The sequence below is a fragment of the Meleagris gallopavo genome, chromosome 2 (genome assembly GCF_000146605.3).
Source record: "Meleagris gallopavo isolate NT-WF06-2002-E0010 breed Aviagen turkey brand Nicholas breeding stock chromosome 2, Turkey_5.1, whole genome shotgun sequence".
Classification (NCBI taxonomy): Eukaryota; Metazoa; Chordata; class Aves; order Galliformes; family Phasianidae; genus Meleagris; species Meleagris gallopavo.
Genome location: NC_015012.2, coordinates 16,938,464 through 16,965,232, shown reverse-complemented (window position 1 = coordinate 16,965,232; position 26,769 = coordinate 16,938,464). Strand labels below are relative to the sequence as shown.

At 39.5% G+C, this 26,769-nt stretch overlaps 1 protein-coding gene across 8 annotated transcripts in view; it reads left to right on the top strand.

Annotated features, from left to right (window-relative positions):
* Positions 1–26,769, top strand: part of DISP1 (dispatched RND transporter family member 1) — an 86,504-nt gene that overhangs the window by 20,321 nt on the left and 39,414 nt on the right. For 5 of the 8 annotated variants that reach the window (XM_019612645.2, XM_019612649.2, XM_019612642.2 and 2 more), the window contains exon 2: positions 7,819–7,954. The gene's annotated coding sequence lies outside the window, so the exon portion shown is untranslated. Of the gene's footprint in view, positions 1–3,586; positions 3,730–5,786; positions 5,874–7,818; positions 7,955–8,338; positions 8,358–26,769 lie in introns of those variants that run through there. The other 3 variants (XM_019612643.2, XM_019612644.2, XM_019612648.2) reach the window with 3 other exon arrangements.

Here is a 26,769-nt window from a genome sequence, read left to right as displayed (position 1 = left end):
TCTGGTAGAGCAGAGCAAAAGCAGAGGCTTGGAGAATGAAGCAACAATGCTGAAGGGCGTGAGGAGTCAAATGAGAGCGAAGATAAAGAGATCTTAGGTGGCAGCTGCTTTTTGCCAGTACAGTAATTGAATCTAAGAGCTGTTCAAATGAGACACTTGTGTATATCTGAAGAACTGGAAGGGGAGACGTTGAATTAAGTAGTTTTAAAGGGCAGCTAAGAAACATGAGTTACTTTTACCAAGCCTTTTACAATTAAAATAACACAGACGTAAGCATGTCCTTTTGTAGAGTTGAGAACATGTGAGTATTCATGTCTGGTGGGACAGAGGTTTAGTGGAGGCTGTGGCAGGTGAGGTTCTGTAGGAGAGAGAGTATGCCTAAAGTTGTACCAGTGCCTTACTTAACCACTGAGCGTGTCCTTGGAAGCAATCTAATTTGTGATTTGTGGATTTGTTTTTTTCTTCCCCTTCTCCTTCTGTTTGCTTCATTGCTTGGGTAATAGGGGAAAGTCTAGTGTTGACTATAGGAATATTGACTTGAAATTTAGAATTCAACTGTTTTGCATTTGGCAAAAGGAAAAATACAGCTGTGTTGGTGAAGATATTGGCACAGTTTGTCTGCAGGAATGGAAAACATAAGTTTGCTTTTTTTAGGTGATAGAGCATGCAGTAGTGCTCACATACATAAATTGCCTGTTTGTGCTTTTGTGCTTCCATGTTCGTAGAACCCAGTGAAATGAAAGCAAAATGTATATCAACAGCAGTGCCTAATTAGCAGACTAGAAATATTTCCCATTTACATTTGTAAGCAAAACAATACAATAGTACCTTGAGATGAGAGAAATCATTTCTCTCACTTCCCTGGCAACTTTCTGTGCTTGGCAGCACTTTTAGTTTGCAGTTTTCATTTGTGGCTCTCCTGCAGTTTTCATCCCAGTCCAGGGAAAGGACAAGAGGCAACAGGCACAAATTGAAATAGAGGAAATTCCATTTCAATGAAAGAAAAAAAAACTGTGTGTGTGTGTGATTGAGCAGTGGAACAGGTTTGCTCATAGAGGTCCTGAAATCTTCACTTTAAGAAATAGTGAAAACTTGACCGAGCAGTGCTCTGAGCAGCCTGCATTTGTTCATTATTCCCCCAACCATTCCATAATGAAGTGAGTTCTTCTGATACAGAGTCAGGGTGTGCACAGTAATGGGGAGTTCTAAGATTATATGTTTTGCTTGGAAAAGTAGGAGGTAAGAATCAGGGTGTTGTTGAATTGTCATCCTTTAAGTTTTTTTTTTTTCATTTCACTGTTTATTTCCTTATAAAAATGAGTGTTTTTTGCAGATTTTCTTTCTGCAAAAACGTTAAGGGCTTGTGCTTCTTACCGAGGGCTTCGGAGGTACAAAGTGTGACTGTCTGCATCCATCAGTGTTAGTACAACTTCACGCACGGCATGAGTCTGAGTTGTTTAATTGCAAAGTACTACTACTACTGTGGGAGAAATGGCCTCTAACACAAACTACTACTACAAATCTACTTGCTTTATAACGCAGAAATTGCAGTTCTTGGTGGAAACTTCTGGGCCCAAGACTGCTTGGAGAAAACATTCCTTACAGGGAAACTGCCCATGCTGTGGCAGTCGTATGCTTTGCTCTAAAGAGTCTGATTTTGTCATCACTGGAGATTTTGAGAAATCCATCGTCTTGTGAGTTGATTCAGCACAATCATTCCTGCATTTCAGCCATAAAATTGGAAGTGCATATGGTTGCATATACAATTGGGCATGATATTGGAGTTAATTTCTACAAGAGAAATTATTTTATGAGCTGCTGAGAAGAGCAATGCTTTCTCAAATCTGCAAATAAGTATGCTTCAGCACCATTGCTAAGGGTTTCTCATAATCTGACAAATGTTGGAAACTAGTATGCAAAATGATTTATTTTTGATTTCTCTGAGTATGCATACACATAGGTTTATTTTGCACGCTTTATACATTGGAATCTTCAAGAAAAAGGAGTACCAGATCATCTTCAAGGAAATTGTTAGTTCTGTTATTGAACTTTAAAAGGTCTGCTAGTGCCACTGATGACATTGAATTCCAGAAACAGAATTTTAACATGATTAATCTGAGACATTAAACAGAGATTAGGCTTAAAACTTCTTAAGCATTCTTGGTTTGTGGAAAGTAGAGCAAATCAGCAGACTGTGAAATAGCAGTAGGACTGCCTCCCAGTTTTAAACTGGGAATGTGAGTGTTGGAATGCCAGATTTCTTCATATCCTCCCCAGCTCTTCTGTTACTTCTTGACACTTTGTACTGCACTTTTTCAAAGAAGGGTCACAAGTAGGAACGAAGGCCTCTCCTGTTCCTGTGTGCTCAGATGAAAGCCCCTCTGCAAGGGGAGCTGGGGAGAGAGGAGTGATAAACTGCTTTCTCTGTTTCCATTACCTCATCCCTCCACCTCCTTGTTCTTTCAGTATTAGCCAGTGTTGCAGACAGGACTTTTTTCAGCCACTCTTTTAGTGATCTGACTGTCAAATTGCACTGTTCGTTGGTTCAGTGCAAGAAGCCAAGTTTTTGTTAGCGCTGTGCTGCAAAACAAAATGTACGTTTAGAATGTTGCTGTGTTGCTCAACAGTTAAGGGAAAAACATTTTTGTAAGGCTAAATCTTTCATGACTCTGTTAAGGGAAGAGATGGGTGGGACAACAAAACACTGCTCTTGCATTTACTTTCTGCTCTGCCTAGCGCTGCTGAAGTCCGTGAGAGAATATCCTGCCTGGGGAAGGGAAGAGTTTCTTGAATACATTTCAGCTCTGTGACATTTAGTGCAGCACCTACTTCTGTCTGTATGCATGTGCAGGGAGAGAGATGCTATTGAGGAGGTGGCATTCATGTTTTTTAGTGTGGTGTGTGTAACGCTAGCATATATTGTAAGTTTGGAAATCTGGGAGTATGGCATACTTGATCTGAAGCTCACTGAACAAAATATGACTGGAAAAGAGCATATTAAAAACAAACAAAAGGCCAAATGAACACCACCCTGTATCTTGTTGATGTAGTTTGGATATTTGACCTATTTGGTCATCCATCTGTTGCGGAAGACAGGTACATTATTTTCTTTTCTGTGTATTCCATCCTACAAATGAAATATTGCCTTGAGTCGAGATCTCTAGAGACAGAGACAGAGCTGTTGGCTTGTACTTCCAGTTCTAATGCTGTACCCAGAATCATTTTTTTTGCAACTGACTGACGTCATCTATGGCACAGGTTCAACTCACTGAGCCTCCCCACCTTAGTCCACAAAATATACATCAACACCCACACTTGCATGAAAATATATAGTTGCTATAAATTCAGAATTGCAGATTTTTATTTTTTTTAATTCTTTGAAAAATGAGATTTCTATTTTAGGGTAAAGGCAAGTGGATTTCTACTTTTTCTTCTAAAAATCCAGATCCTATGTAACAGCTGGAACTTTTGTTAGCCAAAATAGTGGTCATTTGCCCTACAACTTCAGCTTAGCTGATGCTGCAGAGTAATAACTAACTTGAAGTCTGGCAGCTGATTGTGTTCTCTGATGCTGTGGTTTAAATGTTTCTTTCAGTCGTTCTTGCAGATTGAGGACAAGCTATGGTGCAAGTCTAACTTCTGCTCCAGACAAACTGGAAGAAGTGAATCCTTTGTCAGCTTGGCTTTTGAGGAGAGGAGCTGCGACTTGCAGATCTATTGAGGGAGGCAGTGAGTATGAAGAAGGAATAATCAGTGTTTAGGGTAATGTGTGCGGTGCACAAAAAAGTGTTTTCCCCTTGTTGTCTGTGAAAGCCTCGATTTTGAGAGTAGAAAACTAGCAAGTAGAAGAAAGAAGCCGAGAAGTTGGTGTGTGTGATATTTCAGTAAACGTAGCATGTATGATGTGGGCTGGAGACATTAGACACGTGGATTTGAATGGGACTCGTTCCGGTGTGATACTACCTGAGGTCAGCTAGAGAGAAGATGGACTGGATTTACTGTACCCTGCAGTCTGCATAGAAGGATTATGAGCCATGGCATAACTGATGATTAAAACCATTCTAATTACGTTAAGGTATTTGGAGCTAACAGCTAAGTTCTGTTGTCTGTTAAGAAATATTTGTATATAGGCATAAATAAGGTTAATTGAAAAAATGAAAAGCAGGCCTGCTCAAATTGTCAGTGTTGTGTTTCTTACGCAGCTTTTTTAAAAAAGATCCATATTTTATTCAAATGCTGTTTGAAGTCCTGGCTTTTCCCTTCTGCAGCAATGCACGTTATAGTGATCAGTGTAGACACGTCCCCCTTTGAAGTGGTCTATGCTTAATTACCTTGCTGAAATTCCAAGCAGAGTTCCACTGAGAAATTTACTTGAGATTCCTTCCTGCTCCTTGTGAGCGTAATAGGTTCAAGCTCTGTTTAATGTCAGGCCAGGTACAACTACTTCTTTTAACTCAATTCCAAAGTTTTAAGAAAAATTGGATTTTATAGAAAAAAAATGTGAAGTGGCATGAAACTCTGATACTGATGATGAGAGGCTTTGTTCTGAGCCTGTCTATCTTGTTGCCCTAAGTATCATTTGTGGAGATGTGGTCTTGGCAAATGCTCACAAACAGCTCATACTAAGTTTTCCACCTCAAGTAAAGAACGTATAAACATGAGATCATATTCCTGACATAAATCAGTTTTAAGAGGATTAGAAATTTGCCATCAGCTCGCGGAGAAATATTTACCTTTTGATTATTTAAATTATAGTTTTGATTACACTTTGGGTACAGAGTAAGTGTTCATGTTGTGGGTGAGGGCAGAGTGATGCAGGTTTCTCAGGCTACTAATTCATGTAGCACCTTCTGCACCTTGCACCAAATGCAGCTTGGCTGGCCTTGGCTGGAATGTGCCTGGGGGTCTTCTGATGGAGGGATTACCTTCAGGATGTGCTCAAGTAACTTCAGGCTGTCTTGAGAGCACTTCTATCCTCTTCCCCGCATCTTGAGTTTTCTCCTGAGTGCAAGCTGTCTACTGTGAAGCAGTGAGATTTCTAATAAAGAAAATCAGCTGGAAGGATAAGTACAGTAGAAGCAGCTTCCAGTGTGCCTAGTAATTCCTGACCATTTGAGACAGTCAGCTCTGAAATTAAGCTGCCCATTCCATTTGCATGAGCAGTGACAAAGTTGTCTGATTTTTTTTATTTTTTTTTTTTTAAATGTATGCTGCCTGAAGCTGGCTATCAGCTACTATGGTAGAGATCTTCATTTCTCTCTCCTAATCTCTATGTGGTATAGTTATTTACTGAACTGCATCCCATATATTTTAGTGTCTTGTAAGCTCTCAATATTTGTTTTCAGGTTAGAAACTAATTTAAAATTCTTCTGATTTCTAATAGTATTTAACTGCTTGGTGGCAGTTGCTCTGTTTTTGCAGTATTGTCTAAACTTAATACAGAGAGTAAATGCAATCCTATTTCATTTTAAGGATCTAAAACTGTTGAGCCAGTAGTAGTTGAACTCCCTGGGTAACACTAGAGTGGAGTTACTTGTAGCCCTATAGTTGGCTTAAAAATAGCAAAAAGAATATAGAACTTTTCTGTTGAGACTCCATGGATGTGACTGGTTTATTGAAGTTTGTAAAGAGTGGCTACAGCTCCAGACTCTTCCTTTCAGAGAACAGCTCTGCTGGTTTTTGGGGCCCAGTGCTCTAACAATTCAAGTGTACAAACTCTCTAAGAAAGCCAGCAGTCTTCTCTGGAAACTACCAGCCATAAGGCTTTTGGGAAATTAAAACATCATTTCCTACCTTCTGTTTGTCCCAGCAGCTCCAGGACAGATGCTTGGTTTTCATAGTCTGAGAACTTACCTATTTGCCAGGGCTGGCAGGTAAGGGAACTGTTGCGTCATGTCGAAGCAATGGAAATTATTCTTAAATCTTATTGCTTTAGACAACTCTTCTCCTAGGCAAGTGAATGTCTTTCACATTCTGTACAGTGTGTAACCAACTACTTGTCTGCTTCATCCCTATGGGCATAGGTATGGCTACCCCATGAACATCTGTCTTAAAGGATCCAGCCAATGTTTTGCTTTAAATCATAAGGCTGTATCTAGATGTGAGTGTAGTGAATAAATACAAGTTGTAAAATGTATATTGGGCCAGCTGGAGGTAGTGATGTTCTGCAAGCAGGCAAACGTGCTGTTGGCAGCGCATTAGATGGCAAGTTCATTTCATAGGAGAAGAGGGCCAAAAGCTGCTTTTCAGGGTGGGCTTGAAGACATGAGCCTCTTCCAAGTCAGAAAGAGCTGCTCTTCCAGCTGAGTGATTTGAAGTACAGGGAGAATAATACTCTTTGTTCTTGCATTCCTAGGGGTACAGTGTGTAGGTAACCCCTGGTCTGACGTACTGAAAGTATATGCAGCCATGTTTATCTGTTGTTCTGATAATTAATTGAAAGCTTTGTTCCTCCTTCCCTATCCACCCCAAAATACAATGGATTATATGTATATGTACACATGAGGGGAAAGGGAGAGAGAATCTGCCGACAAAGGAATTCCTAAACTCCATCTTAAGCTTTTCCTGTGCAAAAAGCACAATCAGTCAAGACTGGGCAAAAGTTCATGCTAACACAAACAAGATGCTGAACTTGGATGCAGAATGTTGCATATGACAGCAGTCTTTTCAACACATGCAGGCAAACATGAATCAGCAGTGCCTAGATAACAAATGACAGCAATATCTTGGGACTCTAAAACTGCATGTCCTGCAGCAAGATTTATGACTTAAGATGTCTCTGTGCTTTAAGGCTAGTTCCAGGATGCAAAAAACAACCAACACCCTACCCAAAACCAAAATCAGAAAAGCAGTCTGTCTCCTCCAGATTTGCACTGCTGTAAAGGTGAACTCTTGCCATGTAAACCCTTCTTGGAATGGCAAAATTCCATAATGGCAGCTTGAGGCAGTCGGTATTCAGAGAGCTTTTTGTTTCAGGTGCTAAATGTGTGTGTATTTGCCTGCATCCCTGTGCTACCTCTGTCTCTTGATGTGCTGGTTTTGTTCTGTTTATAATTTATTTTAAGTAAAACAGCTGTAAGCTGGTAGAAAAGCTTTTTTCTGCTTGCTCCATTTTATATTGCTGGGGTTACAGGAAGGAGGAAAAGTTAAATACCACAAAATGTTTTTCCAGGCTGCCACAGTGAATGTCTTATCTTAATGTTTTGCAACATTTGTTGCACTGATGGAACAGAAAATCCTCCCACAGTTATGGTAAATTTGTAACGGAGAAAGGTACTTTGTTACCCGTGGCCAGCTGCTTTGGGTGTTTTCCCTACTTTCTTTTTTCTCTTCTAAAGGAGGTAAAGAGGTTCCTTGTCATTGTTCCTCCCTGGACGTCTTGGCCAGATCCGCGTATTCCAACCTGATAGTGACGCTCAGTCTCTGCTGTTCTACGCCCTTACTCTGCTTCTTAAATCAGTTCAGTCTTTTAAGTCATGTCATGCTTTTCTGGGAACCTTTTGTCTTAATATGTAACACTTTCAGCGGTGCTGAGCACTTCACTTCAATGATTCTGTGACTCTCAACAAGCTCTTGAAGTTGGAATAGACAGCTAGGATCATCTAGTCCAACTGTCAGCCCATCCCCACCATGCCCACTAACCATGTCTCTCAGTGCTACATGCACACAAGTCTTAAATGCCTTCAGGGATAGTGACCCTACCTCCCTGGGCAGCCTGTGCCAGTGCATCACCACTCTGAGAGTAATTTTTTCTTAATATCCCACTCTGTGTCCCTGTTGATGAGGCTGTGGGTTTTGTTTCTTCTCTCCACCTCAAAGGCTGAACCAAGCTACCAAGAGTTCTAGTAACAGTGGTGGAGCTGACCAAGGGACATCTGCTGCTGCCAACAAGCTGGAGATCCTGGAGGAGAAAGAGATCTTCCTCTTCTGGAGGAGGAAAGTGGAGCACTGCAAGGTGAGAACACCAATGGCACTCCTATGAGGGGTCCTGCTTTGTCATGTATGTGTTACTTACTATTTGTCTGATGTGAATCTCTACTCAGTTCTGCTTTATTCTCAACTTATTGAGAGGTTGCCCTGTGGCTGGTGATTTTTGGCATACAGGCTCTGGTTGTGAGCCCTGTTGACCTCTGTATGGGAACTGCTGAATCACGGCCTGAACGTCTGATTGATCACCTGAGGTGAGCAGTGAGTCAGCCACGGGAGCTGGTGAATTGCCACAGGTGAAGGCAATTCTCCTGTGCTGCCGGAAGGGTTGAAGCCTCTCCTAGACCCATTTAAGAGCTGACTACCAGTGGGGAAGGATCTCTTATGGGGATCCACTCCACTGGAGTTTCACAAGCGAGCCCAGGTTGCAGGTAAGTACTCCTATCTTTTCTGTTTTCTGCTTTGGTGTGATAACTACATAGCCAAGCTCTCTGCTATACTGTAACATCTGTATGTTCATTGATTGTACACCGTCCCATACACCCTCCCATTCCAAGCTGCATATGTCTGAGTTTCTGGCTGGCAAGTCATGTTTTGATGCTGGAAGGTGGTAGTCAATTTACCTCCTGTTCTGTGTAAGTAGGAATGTACTGAACCGAGTGGAACCAAGTGTTTGTATGGAATTGTGTACTCGGGCTCAAATGATGGCATTGGTTGGGCTGAAACCCTCTATATGCTTATACACAGTGTAGGGAAGATGTATCTGTAATAAACCCTGTGGTTCATTCTTGATAGGAATGTTTCACTATTCGGTTCTCTTGATCTTTAGGATTCCTCAGTATGTGTCAAAACAGCAGTGCTCAATTAAACTACACCCTTTTTATTTGGATTGTTTCTGTCTGTCTGAGATTAATTGCTTTTAAAAATATTTTTAAAAGTAAAACTTTCTGTGAAGCTCTAAAATTGAACTGTGTATTATATCATAATTGTGAACATTTGCATTTTCATATCAATATTATTGATAATGTTTTGATGCTTCTGTGATGATTTGTTATAAAATGCTTTAGAACCATGTAGGAAAGAGTTAATAAAGATTTGTCTGCTTCTTTTTTTTTTTTTTTGGTAAACTTTTCAATTGCAAATATGGAATAGGTAAATATCCAGATTGCGTTTCAGCACTGCCTAGTAGCAGGCAGGAGGATTTCCACTTTGGTGCTGCACTTCATTAAAGAGTTGTAAACAGGAATGCTGCAAAAATATACTGTGGGCACGTGAGGAGATTTCTAATAACCTCAAGGCTGGCTTTCAAATGATCTTATTAATTCTGTGAGTAATCCGGGGAAAATCAGTAGGGTTTCTCTGACTTTTGCCCTCCAAGACTGCAGTTTTTACAGCTTGGAGCAACTATTACTAACCATAGCTCTTGAAGTGTAATTTTAAAAACCCCAGGAAATGTGTTCTTGTTTTTCTTTCTGATGCAGTTACAACTGACAACTCCACTTCTTTAGCCCCTAACTCAGTGTGCCCCTGTTCCTGAAAACATATTTGGAATGCTGTAATGAAATTTTTTGCTTACCTGAAGTACATCAGATGTTGTGTGTGAGCATGGTTTCCATTGGAGACTTAAATGTGCAGGCAGCTGCTGCCTGAGAGTCACGCTCTTCCCTGGGCAAGGAAGGGGAGGATCTTGCTCAGTCCCTGGGAACTTGGTGATTCCAGTTGTTGAGTGTTGGGAAGGTTTCTGTTCTGTTTGCTGACTGCTCTGAAAGGCTTGTCTTGGTCTGGTTTCTGGATGTTCCTTCTTACAATATACACAGAACTGTTAACTATATCTAAACATGTCTCACTTTAAAACTGATCATTACTATGCAAATTAACCTTGGCTGCTCTGAGAACTGTTACTCAGTCTAGACAAGACATACTTTTGTACCTTACTGTGCAGTACTACAAGCGTATTTCTTCGCTGTGTATCCACATAACTGATGCTATTACAGTTTTCTAGTGTTGCTAGCTGCCTTATCTGTCTGCTTTCAAGTCAGATTTTGCTAAAATATGCCCTTTCACTCTAGTTAAATGGAGAAGCACATAATGAGATTCAACAAAGTTTTAAAAAAAATGATCTGGTTCTAGTTAATCTGTGGTAACTATTTCATTTCTACCTTTGCATTACTAATTTTATGATATTCTATTAAGAAGCAGATTTTTTTTAAATGCAGATAGTTGCAATAAGAAAACCTGCTTTCTTTAGCTTGTTCATAAACTAGATAAATTGAGAGCCCGTATTTGATTTTTTTCTGCTAGTTTCTGTCCATCTGTCGTTGTCCTTCAGAGATTGCAAGACAGCTAATATCTATCTCTGATTTCAAGTGAAGGCAAAGTCAACCAGTGCATTTCATGCTTATAGCCCTGGGCTGTAGGAAACATCACTTTTGTACTTAAAGCATGGATTTCAGTGGCATTTTGCCTTGTTCTTCTTTCTGCTTTTCATCTCTTCCAATTAAAAGAATATGAAGTCAACCTGGTTTAAAAAAAAAAAAAGTATCTTAAATACTGCTAGCAAGCATGTTAATGTATGTGAGAAGCATTCCCAAATGTATGGTTATTGACATACAGAACTGGTAAGCCAAGGTGTGTTGTGAACTGGATTTCTGAGAGCTGCAGGGTTGAGATAATTCACAGAGATGTGGGATCTGGAGTGTTTCATGATTATCAATGTGAATTCTGGTGCTCTGGCTATCAAAGGTGAGTTGGGAAATTGGAAACTGTTCATCCATGTGCTTTAAGTGATAGATACACGTAATCATTCTTTAGTCTCTTTTAAAGCAACTTTTTAAATGTGAATTAAGAAAAGTCTACATATAGTTTGATGGCATTTATTGCTATTTTTAAAGTTCTGTGTTTTCAAGGCTTACTGATTTTCAGTATTTTCTTTCAAAGTGATTGGAGTTTTGGTGATGAATGGCCAGCATTTTTTTCAGTGATCTTCTGACAATAGAAAATAGCTGCCTAGTTTGATTTGAAATTGGTCAAGCGTAGTTGTAATCTAACTTGTTGAATATTGTAACCAATTGAAAAAGAATCATTTAAAAATGATTTTGAAGTCCATTTGGGAGGAAAAAAATAATCCATACACTGACATCTTTGAAGATTAGCTTCTCTCCAATCTCTAACAAACAAAATTTTATTTCATCATCTGATTGTTTCCTTGTAGGAGGACAGATTGCTTTCAAATAATCTTAACCTAAATTGGAAAAGCGAAAACATGCCTCATAAATGAACTTTATGATGTCTGACATTTCAGTGTTGTGGAAGATGAAATTGCAATGCAGTGCACTGCAGTGATGAAAAGGCAAAACCAGTTAATGGAATCCGCAGAACCCACAGAAGCTTCTTAGTTGCAGGTTAAAGCTATCCTGCACATCTAAACTTCTTGCAGTGACAAATAGTGTTTATGCAGAGAGGTATTTTAAGACTGCCTACAGGACAGATCCAGAGAGCTCTCCTTCCTTATCTAGAGACTGCTTGCCTCTTTTAGAAATCTTCAGAGTTTCTGCTTAGGAGATTTTTGTAATTAGGAAAAGCCAGGAGTGAAGGACATAAACACAGAAATAGAAAATGAGAGAGAAAAAACAAAGGGAAGTATAAATGAAGGAGGTGCTGCCATGCCTGCAGTGTAAGAAGAGATGGTTCCTGTTAGAGTGGTAGAGCTGTGTAGTTGTGTAGATTTGGTAATAACAACTCTATCTTTTAACTATTTTTTTCAAATTTCACAGAAATCGATCTTTTTTTCAGAGAGATTTTGCTCCATTAAGGTGAAAGGCAGGTTTTGGCACTCTGCTTGCTTCCCTCTGTTCTGCCTTGGCCGTGCATGCTCCTACCAGTGCAGAGCATGCAGCCAGCAGCAGTGCTTGGAGCTGGATGGTGAGGAATTGCACCTCTCTGTTCTGCAGATGACTTCTGCTCATTCTCAGTTTTATTATATTCCTCTATCAATTATTGCATATGGATTCTTAAGGAACTCTTGGATCTATGGTGATCTCGTTTATTTTCTTATGCCCCAAGCTTTCAGTATCTGTAAGGAAGGGGGGAATCTAATTTTGTCCTTGGAATGAACACACAAAGAAATGTCTGCTATAGAAAGGAAGAGGCTTGGAGCACACAAGGTTTTCTTTCTTGACTTTTTCAAATAAAGGATACCATAATATACTGATACTTCACAGCTTCAGTTAAGACTCCTGCAATGGCTGTAGTGAGTTTTCATTAGTCTCCTGTAGTGTTACATTGCAACAGGAGGAATAAATGCCTTAGCAACAGACTGCTGTGGAGTTAGGAGACTGTCATTCAGTGCTTAGAAAAGAATAAAAGGAAAACTGATTTTTGTCTCCAATTACTCTACAGCACTCTTTGTTTACATCTTGTTTAGATTCTACTGTAGCTTGTCAAATCTAGCACTGAACAGAAGCTTTGATTGATAAATGGACATGGATCATGCATCTTGTAAGTGGCTGCTCTGAATGTTTGGGGCATTGCACAGACAGCTGCCTGCCCACACTGGCAGTGGCAAAGCTGCCAGTGCAGACTCCAGAGCACTCCTTAGCCAGGAAACTGCAGCTTTGTTTTCCCTGTGGTTCAATCCTTGCGTTTTGTTTCTAACCTTGTTGGGGGTCTGTGTGTGTGTGTGTGTGTGTGTGTGTGTGTGTGTGTGTGTGTGAAGCTTTTACTTCTACTGAATGTTTAATGAGAAATTGAAATGGCACATGGAGCGAAACAAATTTTCAACAACTTAGTGCTAAGTGCTTTCAGATATAGATGCAATTGACTTACATCTACTCTTCATGAAAAAATGTAAGTCTTTATTTCTCTAAGGAATGTTTATCAATGTCTTCAGTGTTTATCGTTGTATATGAGGAAGGTGTACGTAATCCCTCTGTGTTAGAAAGAGCCTTCAATTGAAATTTATTAAAGAGTAGTTTGCTCTGTCATGAACAAAGTGTCCTCTAAATCCAATTCCCTCTCATGAAAGCGTGAGAATTTCTCCGCTACTTGTGGTCTGTGCAAATCATCTGCACTACAAAAGGGCCATGTCTCCTTCCATTTTAGGAATCTGGGAAGGGTAAATATTTAAAGTGCTGGCGTAACAATAGCAGAAGTAGAAGGAAATTAAAGCTTGGGATCCAGTGCTGAGTTGCATTTGGCTTAAATTGTGGGTGGAACAAAGGAAAGCTTTTCAGTAAATTGGTTAAAGGTTATGATTTTCATTTTTGGATTAAGGAATAAGTAGAACTGTTCTATGTTGAATAGGCCACACAATTTCCCAGGCAAGAAATCTGTTTTGAAAGGGCAGCCTTTTTAGTTCTTAGTCAGATTGGTATTTTTGCTTTTCCTCTCAGTGGAGTGTGTTTTCGATCAGTTACTCTATCATGGTCGCGGAAACTAATATTTCGCTGAGTTAAGGCTAGTATGGGAAATGAATAAGTCATTTTATGGACAACAACTACGGGTATGAGAGCTTTGTGAATGTCAAGCTTAGGTGATGTGATGTTGGATGAAGTAAATGAAGCAGAGTGAAATCAAGACGATGGTGTAGAAGTTCTAAGAGTTTATTGTATAAACTCTTGTTTTTTAAGTAACAAAGCCCTTTGCACCCTAATAGATTGTTGTTGAATTCTGGGGAATTTCTAGCATCTGTTGTTTGCAGCAGCTGTTAGATATTGAGAAAGAATCTGTCCTCAGAATAGAAAGAAAAATGTATTCTTTATCTTGATAAATTCAGTTCAGGTTGAATAACTCTATAGATATTAAAAACAATTTTCCTGGTATATTTCACTTATCTTTGCAAGAGTTTTGGCACTGTGTTCGAGAAACTAAATGTGCATGTTGTAAGGACTGAAGTCTGTTTCTGCCAAAATTTGCCATGTGACTTATGAGCCTGTATAAAAGCCTTTGCAGTAACTTCAGCTGATATTTGGCTCGTGCTTTTTGAGACAACTCCAAATAATCCTTTGACTTAATTTTGAACTATGTTATATTTTTCAGGAAGAGACTGTACAGAGCTGACTGGAGAAAGGTAGCTGTACTTTTGCAAAGATTTTTAATGTCCCAAAACTTTTTTTTTCTTTGTTTTTATTAGGCAATCTGATTTCAAAGCTAAAATGAAAGAATGGTAGATATCTGCATAGAAAGGAGAAGGGCTTGTCTCCAAGGGTTTGGCTGACAGCTGCCTACAGGTGAGACAGCCTACTCAGCAGCGTTCTCTGATGCCTCCTGCCTCTTAGCTCTCACTCAGAGTGCTCTAGTGGAATGGTGCATCAGAAAAGGCAGCCTTCCAATTAACTCCTGGAAGCCTGTCAGACTTTACCATCGTGCTTCAATATTTTTTTGTTACTCTTAATTTAATTTGGTTTTTACAGTTTCCAGATGGCAGGTAATTCATTGCAGCCCCTGATGGAGTTTGTTGAGTTTGAGATCACCTAATGACTTGAAGACTAGCAGAAGTTTCTCTTCAGATTCAGGTGACTTTTGTTGCAAAGGGAGCTAGACCCACAGAATGTAAACTACTGTGAAATATTTTTTGGTAGAGTAATTTAAACTACTCTTAAGACTTCAGTGCTTGAATTTTCTTATAAGTTTCTCAGCATCTTAGATACCTACTTATGATTTTTATTTTAGTTTCATTTGTGGGAGTGACACACTTTACTATTTAAGTACTTGCCTGAATCTTACTGAATTTAGAGTAAATTCCAGAAAATGGAACAATTCAAAGAAATTCTTATTTCAGTAAGACCGTTTACTCAACTTGGAGATCTGAAGAGCTAAACCTGGTGCCAGAAGATAGATGAACAATGTGATGTTCTTTGCCACTATGATATGGAATCTAGCACAGCAAAGGAGGCTGTTTGCCCACTCTGTTCAGAAGCCAAGCACAAAAGGCAATACTGAATCTCAGAGTTGATTATTAAAGTAATTTTTCAGTCTTTTGCATCGCTGTCTCTTACTGGCAATTTTTTGTAATTGCATGAGATGTGTTAGTTGTTAAAACAAAAACCTTGAAAATATTGAGCAAAAAAAAAAAAAGAGTAAATTAGAAAAGCAACTGTAAACTAACTGAAGCTATACTATGAAATCTGCACTCTGTGGTTGTTTGGTTTTATAATTACAAATTGGTACCCGTTTATTTCATGGACAGAGTCTATATGACACCAGTTGGATTTTGGTGATCTTTCCAGGGATCTTGTGATCAGGTTCAGTGGGATTCAGATACTTTTGTACAATCGCTTTTTAGAGGCAGATAAAACATTTATAGCAGCACACTTCAAATCTATGTAAGGCACGTGGAACTGTAGAATTTCTGTAGGTTCAGTACTAACAAAGATGGCACGGTTGCAATAGCAAAATGGCATGCGTTTTGAGGTGAGGTTTAATTAAAAATGGGAACTTCAAAATGCTTTTAGCTACTGTCATTGCTTCTGAGGTTCTTGGTCAAGTCTGACAACATCCACCAGAACCTGGGGGGAAACAGGGACAAAGGTGCATGGGGATTAAGGAGGAATGGGGAGTTTCCTTCAGAAAGATTTCAAACTTGGATTTCTGACCAAGTAGTAGAGACTCAGCTACTCAGCTTTGCCTGGATCGGGAACAGGAACCTTCTTTGTGCAATTAGGAGTGCAAAATTTACAGGTCCGTGGTGAGGAAGAGTGCAAGCAAGGGAAACAGGGCTTTGTAATCCAACCTTGAGGTCACTTACCTGGGAAGGAGGAAAGACAGGCTGTACTTCAAGGATTGTGTGTGTTTTACATGAAACTGCATCGAGTTTATTATTAGTCTTGGAAGCATAAGCAGAGCTAAGCAGGACCTGTAAAGTGATGGACTGAACAATTTCTGCCCAAGGTGTTTTCTAAATAACTGTGTGAAGCTTTAAAATGACACTGATAAACAGAATGAAGGTAAGATTTTGTACGTGCTGGGTTTTTTTTTGTACGTGCTTGTTTTTTTCCCCCCCTCCGGATTCTTGATATGTATACAGTTTTTTATTCCATAGTGAAGAACTTTGTGTAGTGAAAGTCACTCCTGTTTTAAGTGCATGATCAAGCTACTGTTTGTGTACTTGTCAGAAAGTATTCTTGATCTGCTCTACAGTTTTAAGAGAGGAATGAGCGTACTGAAAATCAACAGCAGTTCTGTATCCACAGATGTGGATGTAAAAAGTTGAGGTAATAGTGGTGCATGCCAGCACTCGTGTATTTCTGAGTTTATAACTTTGAAGTGAAGAAAATGAAAAAGTATTGTACCATAATTAGAGTGTTAAAACAGGTTCTTGTGTTTACCTCTAATTTTGATAGTTTAAAAAACGTATTTGTTATTAGCTAAATTTACAATGGCAGTTTTAGGTTTCTAGGAAGCTCTAGTGACCTCTGTAAAGAGGTAATTCAAGTGAACCTGTCACTAATAATTTCACTCTGCAGCTAATAGTAATGGGTTTAATCCAGAAATTATGAGCTGGGCCCCTTTCCCTGAGGGAAGTATTTCTTTCCATTTTAAATATAAGGTGGGGGGAGCATAGTAACTTTAACAGGACCTAGCTTTTATTTTTGAAGTGTAGGAGGCTTTTTAAATACTATATGGCACAGAATTTTTCTTCAATTACCTCCATCTGAAGTCACACTAATGCCAAATTTTTTTTACCCCTGCTATTTTAATGGAACACAGCTTTGCTTGCTGTTTTCTCGTGTTTACTCGCTCTTACAAACAAGCTCATGATGGCTGCAATCTTTTAGAACCGTCTGAACAAGAACCCTGACCATGTTAATCGTGCTCTGACTGATATTCTGAAGGGCACTGAAGCTTCTGACTGACGTTATGGTAGCCATGCTAGTGGATAGTCATGCAGCAGTTGTGATGAAAATTTATATAAAATAATTATGTTGGATTTTTGCAAAGCAAGAAACCCAAGAATAACTCCTTCAGTGGCCTTAAAAATTGTAACTATTTTTAACATTGGCTTTGAATGTCAATAATTTAGTTCTCCTCTGTCTTGTCCTAATGAAAGAAATCCCTGCATATAGGGGCTGGAACTCCAATTTGTAAGCATTTGAAACACAGCTCTTTGGCTTGTTATTTTGTGAGAGTTCTGAACTAATTCAGCAGTAGCTTGTTTTATAGAATTTTTTCAACCAGTTATTGTGCCTCTTGCTTACGCTTAGTCCTTCTATTTGCAGTTCTATTTTTGTTGTTTATTACATTTTTTCTTGAGCAAAATTTTTAAGTTTTAGCAAAATCTATCAACTCAAATGCTTACTTTTACTGAATATGTTATAATATACAATTTACCTACATTTATACTTCTGAATGGGCCTTGATCATCAAAGCCATTGAGGGAAGTGGGCAGCTGAAAGAATAACCACTGTTTATTCTTGCCTGAGATGGTCACCATCCTTGGGCCAGGAAATGTGCTTGTGCATGTATACAATGGGTTGTATTTGGGGGAATTTACTGTGATTAAGACGAATCTGTGAGTAGGAAGGGTGGGAGGGTGATGTAGCATGTTAACGTGATAGGCACTTGCCTTATAAAATTGTTGCCTAGCATTCAAACCTCTTGTCCTCTAACTTGGTGCAAGCATTCCGGGCTCCTTTCTTTTCTTCTTTCCCTGTCAGTGGAAATGCATGGTTTGCCCTCACTTCTTGCTTAGTAGCTGAGGAACTTGAGGTCACCTGTTTGCATTCTCTATACACAAATACTGCTGGTCCTGCCCTATGTCTCATACTTGACTATACCACAAAGCCAGAAAGAACACAGATGGGTGTTTTCTAACGCCTAGGAATGACTTCATATGTGTCTGAGTGCTATGAGCAGATCCCCGTGGTGCCTTTAATTGACAGTAGAAAAAGTGTAGTGGATGTGGCATACAGGTATGAAGAACAAGTCCTCTGAAATTGATTGGGATGCTTTTCTTGATTTTTATTTACTCATTTTCTTCTGTCTATTTTAGTTTCTCTCTAAAGTGAAGTCTTTAGGAGAGTGTGAGGTAGCTTTTTTTTCCGCTGTTTGAGTAGGAATTTACATTTAGTGCACTCGGATGAAGTAAAAAAACAAACAAACAAGCTTGGTTCACTTTTCTCAGTTTGTCAAACTCCCTGATAGATTTATACAGAAGTTGTTTTGGAAAGGGCATATAGTTTGTAAGGATGAATATCTTCCAACAAATGGATTGACCTTCTTGTTGCTGCTCATCAGCTCTCAGTGGCTGACTGGACCCTGAGTCCTTGCTGGGAACATCCAGTACCTGACATATGCGTTGCTCACACTAAGTTAGTATCTGGCTGGTGACTGTTAAATGCTATAGACTAAACAAGACTGTTCTGTTAAATAAGATTTTAAATTGTAAAAAAATTTCAGATTTTACTACTTCAAGACTTGCTATAAAGATTCAATGGCGAGTAATAAACAGATCTGTTACCTTTATTAAAATTAGCAATGACCATGTCCTGAAACAGGTATGTGCTCCAATTAAGAGAACTGGAAGGGAGAAAGCTGCAAAGGGACCAAGCTGCTCATAGCCGTGAAGCTGCTTTGCAGCTGCTGCCATGCGGATGCCAGAAGTCTTCAGTAGCTTCTGTCTGTCTGGTATGGAGGTGGGTTGGGGGGGGCACTTTGTACAACTGTACTACTCCTGGCATATACCCAGTCACTCTGGTTTGCCAGGATATATAAAAAGCTCTCCACAATTTTACTCTGTAATGACCAAAAGTTATTGGTCTTCTCTTAATTCCCATACCCTCATTTCTTGTGCCCCAAACCAGGCTCGCTCCTGCTGCTTCAGAGTCCTGCAGTATTTCATGATCCTCAGGTAACAGAGAAGAAACTGTACTTGTAAATACCTTTCAGCAGCTAATCCTCTTCAGATTCCTTAATTGTTATGCGAAGAGAGTTAATCTGATACAACAGTTCATTTACGGAGTAGATCCAAGTCTTGTTCAGTTGAATCTCCTAGAAACAGCATATTTAATACATATAAAATGGATAGCATGTTTTAATTAGAAAAAGCAATATATTCTAACTGAATTGGTGACATACCTCATAGACACTGTAGTAGAAGTAATCAAAGTCTCATCTTGAGTTTGATCTTTAAATAGCTATCCAACAGTGCTTACTTGAATGTAAATCTCGGGAGCTATCACTGGATTTGAAAAGCCTGCAAGTACATCATCTTAGACAGCTGTTCCACACTTGATGTCTTCAGTGCAGAAGTTGTTTGTTAAATGGGCCTCATGCCCTTCATGATCTAGTATTTCTTGATTTGTTTCTTACTAGTACAATCAAAATGCAATTATTATACACCCTGTGCTTTTCCAAAGTTTTTTTTAGATTCAGAACTGACTAATTGTGGTTTTCTGCTGATGAGAACACAGCTCAGAACTGTGACTCCAGAGAATCCAGTTTTTAAGATAAATCTCAATATCCTTAGGCATAATATAAAAGGAATCGATAGCTTTAGGAAAAAATAAAGAGAAATGTTACATGGATGTTTCATAGTTTAGACTTGTCTCAAGTTTTTCAGCTTAGAAGAGCAGATCAGACAGACATGTCTCAAATTTACTTCAGAGAGCAGCTTTGAAACTGATGTGACTCATGTATGGTAGACAGTCATTGGAGTTTAGCCTAAACAGAGTGAAATCAGAGAGTCCCAGAGAAATCTGACATCTCCTTCTAAAGGTATGAAGGCCGATGCTGCGAACAATCTGGTTCCTCATGTATCTGAAAGTAGGAGAAGTTCCCAGGCTCACATCTGTTTGCCAAGAGACAGTGAGAAAAGATTGACTTCACATTGCCTGAGTTGTGTAAGGGTAACTCTCTGAAAGGCAAGTGGTCTAGTGAGCAAACATTGAGTTTGTGCTCAAATAACATTTTCTCTTTCCTTGTCTGTCAGGCCTTCATTAGCGTGTCAGTAAAGCTCACATCAAATAAAACCTCCTCTATGGGCTCTCGCAGTGTTTACTCAAAACACTCAGATCTTTTTTTTTTTTTCCTGAAGGAAAAAACGTCAGTGCTTATTTCACTTTCCTAATGAGGAGTGACGAAGGTGTGATGGAGGTTGTGCACAGAAGGAGAGCAGGAGCTTTTTCATGCATTGTTTGAAGACTTAGGCCGTTACTTTTTGAAACTCCTTCAAAAAACAGTTGATAATGAAGAGGGGATGGATGTTTTTTCTTGTTGTTTCTATGAAGCTAAAGAATTGCATATAGGTTGAAAGCTGAAATTTCAATAGGTGGAAGTATTTGAGAATAACGAAAATTTGCTCTTAAACGAATAAATACCTTCCTGTTTTCTTTAGCTGAGATGCAATGAAATAACAAAATGAATAATTTTAATCCGAGTGTTTGAGTTAGCAGTACTTTTGCAGTTGAAATAAGTATTAATGTTAGATCTTTTATTTCCTGAAATTTAAGCACAAAACAATTGTCCCCAGGTTAAAAGTGAGAGAGAGTCACTTTTTCCCTTTTTTTCCAGCTAAAAATAGTAGTTATATTTTATGGACTACTGCTGTATGGATTTTTCTAAATGATGGGAAAAACATAGAGTTTTGTTATTTCTTTGATTATAGTCAAGTTAGTCGTAACATAATAATTACTGTAACAGAGTTGGTAAAGTGTATTTCTCCCCTTATTTAGGAAAACATACTGCAGTAGGAATTTTCACCATACATCAGGATGGTGCTTGTAATACTGGTGTTGCCCAAGTAATGGAATTATTGCTGCCTTTTATGTCACTTGTTTATTTCTGTTCAGGTAAAGCATTCTGTTATTTTTCTCTCTATGTTCGTTCTGGACTGTTTTACAAGTGGCGTTCTGCATGCATGTGCTCACATAAGTACACTGAAGTGTACTTTGTTCATAGTGGAAAGGTACACCTGTGAGAAAGGAATGTGAATGAGAAAATGTAACTGTGTAAACACGTTTATGCAGCTGCATTTTAATGTAGTTTATTATTGGAGCTCTCTTTGCCGGACAAAACTGTTACAACTGAAGATAAGTGATTAAAAATTTCTCCAAAACGTTATGAGCCAAAGATGAATCAAAAATTATACATGCTCAATTCCGCTTCTAGTTTTGCTTGTACTTTTAAATGAGGTGTCTTCATGTCAGTGTCGGAAAACTTTCAGATGTTGGTAACACTCGTGAACTTTCCATATTAAAGCAGTTTTGCAGATTATTGCTTTTTTTTAGGACTTACCTCTATTAGATCTTCATAGAAAAAATCATTCAGCTCATGTTAGCCTTTCTGTTCTGTAAGTAGGTTGAACAAGATAGTCTTATATTTCATAAAACTCAACATACAGTGATTTGTGATAAAACCCAGAATCTCGATGAAAACAGTTAAAGAAATACTTCAGCGAGTCATTTTTCAGTTGGGAAAAGAGGACTGCAAAATGTCACTATTGTACTTTGAGAACATTTAAAGAAAATCAATCAAAATAGTTTAGAATCCTGCTTTATTTGTTTGCAGTATCATTGGCCTGACTTAATTACACAAGGGAGAAGATATTTTCTAGGCATTATGTGGACAGCAAAAGTCATTCTTTGCCCATAGAAATGTATTTCTGTGCTTTGCCTTTGTGAGTTCATATCATCTGAAGTAGCACAAAATATTAGTAGCTTTCAGAATATTAAAAGAAAGTTGATCTGTTGCATAAAATGTACTGTGCAAATTTCCCAATCATGAACTAGAAATTCTTTGTTTTTTTGGTAGAGGGGAGGAATCCCCTAAACCGCCACCAAAAGAAATCCCAATCCGAAATCCACCAACAAATAGACCAGGAATAGCAATAGTGCCTAACACTTCTGCATTCTAGTGCAGGAGAAGACTGCTTTGCAGAGTTGAAGATTTCTCAGTCTCTTCATTTGCTTCACCCACGGCTTTTTTTAGGGACATAAATTATGAAAGATCTTGTGATGAAGTCTGGATGAGAGGACAAGGACAGCCAATTTCATCATTCACATCATCCATTGATCAGGCAATATTTCATTTTCATGGGACTAGCAGTCAGGTGGGAGTCTCAGTACTTAAGGCTTCAGCTAGAGACATGATGGTACTTAATCCATTTTGCTTATATTGCAACCTATATTTATGTCCAGGTTTGTCTTCTTTACCCCCTGGGGGGGTAGAAAAAAAGTACAGAACAATGCCAGTGTAAGAGGATCTGAGTTCTTACATTTAGTACTTTGTTTTATCCACTTCTTCATTCTGCATCTCAGAGAGAGAAACCCACACATTTAAGTACATTTTTCACTCTAGGGGCCTTTCTTATTCTTTTAAATTATTTTCTTCTATTTGTGGCTGTGTAACCTAGGTTGTGAATTAGCTCCTCTGGCTGTTCAGAGGCTCCAGGGTGCCAATTTTGAGTTTCCATCACAGGAACGATGCTTGATACATGCAGCTTCAGTTTAGGTCTAAAGCCATTGAATCACATCTGTATAGCTGCAGCCTCAGATAAATCAATATGACTTTACAACATATTTCTAGATCCAGGGCCACTTGGGGGTACTGTGTAGACACTAAGTTCTCTCTGCAGAATTGTATGGTGTGACAGCACTAGAGCTGAATTAGGACTGGTAACCTGATGGATCAAGTTGATTCAGTCTGATTAACTTCTCAATGCTGTGCTTGCTGGCATCTCCCTGTCTACTGTTGTAATCTGGAAAATGCCAGTATGTGCTTCTGAATAATTCAAGTAGCTGCTTCTAGCTCAGAATTTCCTCAGATGTTGTATAAAAATATATTTTAGCATGAACAGTAATAAATGATTCGTTCCCTGATGCATTTCTGTAACTGCAATGATTGATTTAAGCTGCTCACTGCCAGTACTAGGCTGTAGCATCTGAGTTGCAATAACCAATATCATGTCCGAGAGAGGAAGTTTTGTAGATGGATAGGAATTGTAATAGAAATTCAGTGTAGATGAAATGAAATATTGGCAGAGCATGTGTGCCACATACAGTCCTTGTGCTGTCTTCTTAGCCTCTCATTAGCTCTTTATTTCTATTCCATAGTCCCTTATTCTCTCCAGTTTATTAGCAATTCAGCAGAATTTCTGCAGTGCCTGAGCTGTCCTCTGTCTGGCCTTCAAGGATTGCAAAACCTCTGAGGTTTTTTTTTTTTTTCCTGAGTGTGCTTGTGTAGTGCTTTAGCATCAATTTGTCCCCCGAGCACCCAGAAAGAGCCATCAGCTCTCCTACTGAAGTTTAACATTGTCAGAGTCCTTCAGCCTCTCTAGAACATGTGTCTCTGAAAGATACTGCTGTTACAGTAAGTATGTGGTTAATGTCACATTAAGCTTAGAGGCATGCAAAAGCATCCAGCCAAGAGAAGGGAATGGTGCTTGCTGGTATTGTCAGTTGTCTTCAGAAAAGGATGGTAATCAAGTCTGTGAGCCCTTTGTACCTTGTTTGAATAGAGAGTAATCAAACTTTGTACTCCATAACACAGTGTGTCAGCCATGCTTGTAAATACAATTCATTTTAGGTCACTCTGGAAGTAATGCCTCAAATTTATTAATGTGGAAACAACAATAAAGAGCTCCATTCTCATAAGAAGTGGTGAGACAGTGGCGCAGGCTGCCCAGGGAGGTCATGGAGACACTGTCCCAGGAGGTGTTCAAGAACTGTAGATGCCTTACTAAGGAACATGGGCAACATTGGTGGTAGGTGGACAGTTGGACTAGGTGATCTTAAAGATCTTTTCGATCCTTAACGATTCTATGAAATTATAATCCAGTTGAATCTTGAATATGGTGCTCCTCATAACAGTTTGTTTTCTTTAGTCCTAGGAGCTATCTTACTGTTTTCACTGCATGTTTTATATTGATGGTAAGCATATGATGTGAAAAATGTTATTTTGCAATCAGTGTTTTTGTTTGTTTCTGAAGAAACAAACTGGTCCTTACGATGAATTATGATAATGGCTTGCTAATTCTTTGAAGTTCAAAAGATTTTTTCTTTGATCAGAACATGCAGAGTACTTCTGTTTGCCAGAATAGCCCATCTGTTATCAAAGGCTTGACGTTCTGATCACAAATAACCATTTTTAGATGTTATGGATTACTTAATATTGAATACGATGTAACAAATTTTCTTTTGTTAATTTTCTTCTTTTGTGCATAGCTAAGCTTTGAGAGTTTACGGTATTTGGCAGAAGCTATTGCTTGTAAAATGTCGTGACTCATAGATTGGAACTTCTTGAATTGTGGAATACGGTATTGACTTAGAGCAAGGCTTTGTTGGTAGTGCAGACATACTGTAGGTTCTGTGTGTGTATGCATTTCCAGGTGGTAGATAGCATAGCGTTACTCATTTATCTTGTTTAGGTTTCCACAGATCAAATCTGACATCTTCAATCTGTCTTTAATTTTTCTAAATGCTTCCTTTCTTTTCCACCTTCCCCAGTTTTCCTGTCCCTGTAATCCACATGGTGCAGAGCTTCATTTTATCTCCTGATTGTTCATTTACAAATGATGAAGTCGGCATTGATGTCATTGGAGATGAGCAGTGGGATATGTAGCATCATTAAAAGCTGAATATAGTTCTGAAGTGGACACTGAAGTGGATATCAGACAGTCAAGGCTTTATGAGGATAGTATGTGGGAATACGTTTCTTCTTGCAGCCACTCATAGTGCTGAAGATGCTGTAAAGCCAGTAATTGAATAGGTCTGTAACTCAAAAATATGATACAGTATTTAAATTTAATTTGCACAGGAAGCGTTTTATTAGCGTAACCTATGAACATACATTATATCTTCACTTTACTATCATCCTTGGGAACGAAGTACCTGCAGTGAGTTGATAAGTTAAGATATAGTAACACTGATCTGTGCAGTACAAGAGCTTTAGTAAGTTGTAATCCTTCTGGTCTTTATAGTGCTCTTCCTCCCAGATATCAAAGTGGTGAGTAAACATTAACAGGCTTAGCGAGTAGATGTGGCACAGTATCAACAGTAAACTGATATGCAGCAGTATTTGCGTAATTAAGAACTTCATTAGTAAATAGTTTTGCAAAAAAATATGTAGAGTTCTGTGGTTTTGAAAAAAACAGCTTTGAGGTTATTGTTGTGACACTTCTAAGCATTTATTGTGTATTTTGGATATTCAGAAAGTAAATACCTTACCGTGGTCCTCTTTCCATTTTGTCTTATGGTTTAAAGCTATCTGCTTTGCAGTATTAGTGTTTTATTCACTGAATGAGTTTCCTGTAAAAGCAGCCCTGGATCACCAGCAGTGAATGGCTCTACGTTAGTTTTTCTACTGAAGAATCCATTAATGTCAGAAAAATTTTCTTCCAGGTATGATGCTGATATTGTGTGGAATGGGGGGAAAAAGGGCTGCTGAAGCCAGTAAAATTCTGTTTGTAAGAAAGGCAAGAAGCTTTGGTTTAAAAAAGAGTTTCCCCCTTCAAAGTGTCAAAGTCTTTCAACATCTGTTAACGACCAGATTGTGACGAGCAGGGGGAGCTGTTGTACACCTGAACTCAGTCCAGTGCTAGGATGCCTATTTCTGGGGGAACACTGAGGCAACAGAGTCCAAGTGGTTCTTGTGGTAAGGGTAAACATGCCCATGAATGAAAAATTCCTTTTACTAGAACTGCATTATTCACCCTAGCAGCTCAAGTTGGCCTGAAATCAGAGCTTCCTGTTTTTAAAAGGAGGGAGAACACAGTGCTTCACCAAAGACGGCCTCAGGTGAGCTGGGACCTGCTGAGTGGAGTGGGCTGGATGATTAGATCTGCCTCAGAAGGATGCCAGTTCAAAGATTTGCACTGGAGATGCTCAGAGCTGAGGAAGAAACAGGAGTTGTCTCCCAGAACATGAGGCTTGTAAGGTTTGGGAGCTAGTAAGAGCAAGCTGAAACCATGTGGCATTTCCCATAGTAGTATTTTTTAAAGTTCCTCAGAATACAATTGCAGATCCAATGAGTGATGTATTTCCTACCATAACAAACTGAGCGCTTTCCATTACTGCCGCTTTGCACTCGTGGCCCTTGAACTGAGGATTTGAGTCTCCTCAGGACTTGGTGAGTTTGGTGATCAGTACAACTCTGCAACTGCCTGAAAGGAGGTTGTGGGGATCAGCCTCTGCTCCACGGTAGCAGTGATAGGATGAGGGGGAATGACCTCAAGTTGCAACAGGAGAGGTTCAGGGTGATTATGAGATGGAACAAATTCTTAAGAGCAGTGATGCAGTGGCACAGACTGCCCAGAGGGGTGGTGAAGTCACTTTGCCTGCAGGTGTTCAGGAACTGTGGAGATGTGGCGCTGAGGGATGTAGTCAGTGGGCAGTATCGTTGGTAGGTGGATGGTTGGACTAGGTGACTTTAGGGATCTTTTCCAACCTTAATGATTCTATGATCTCTGGTTTTCGTTTTTGTGGTACCTGATGACAGGCTCTCAGGTTTGCAGTCCCTGCAGGTGGCTGACAGCCACACGGTGGAAGTAGGCGCTGGATGTGGGGAGCGGGAGTCGTCAGGAGCTAACAAGGAGTGAGGAAGTTCAGAAAGCTCTCCAAGTGACACCGGGCGCTATTCCGTGTCCCGCCTTCCCCGATTATTTCCCTTGCTTGCTGTTTACGGGCGACTTGATTCTATTTTCCCTTTCTGTGCAGGCGTGTGTGTGTGAGGAGAGAGGCGCGGGGCGGTTGAATCCTACCGGTCCCAGTGGGTGCCCGCCGCTGCGGAATATGGCTTTAATCTCCGCGCCGGCTTTCATCAGAAGGATCAAAGACGGGCGGCAGCGCGGATCCGAGGCCCCCAGACACGGCGCAGGAGCCTCGCGGCCGCTCCCCGTGCCTCGCTGAGGCG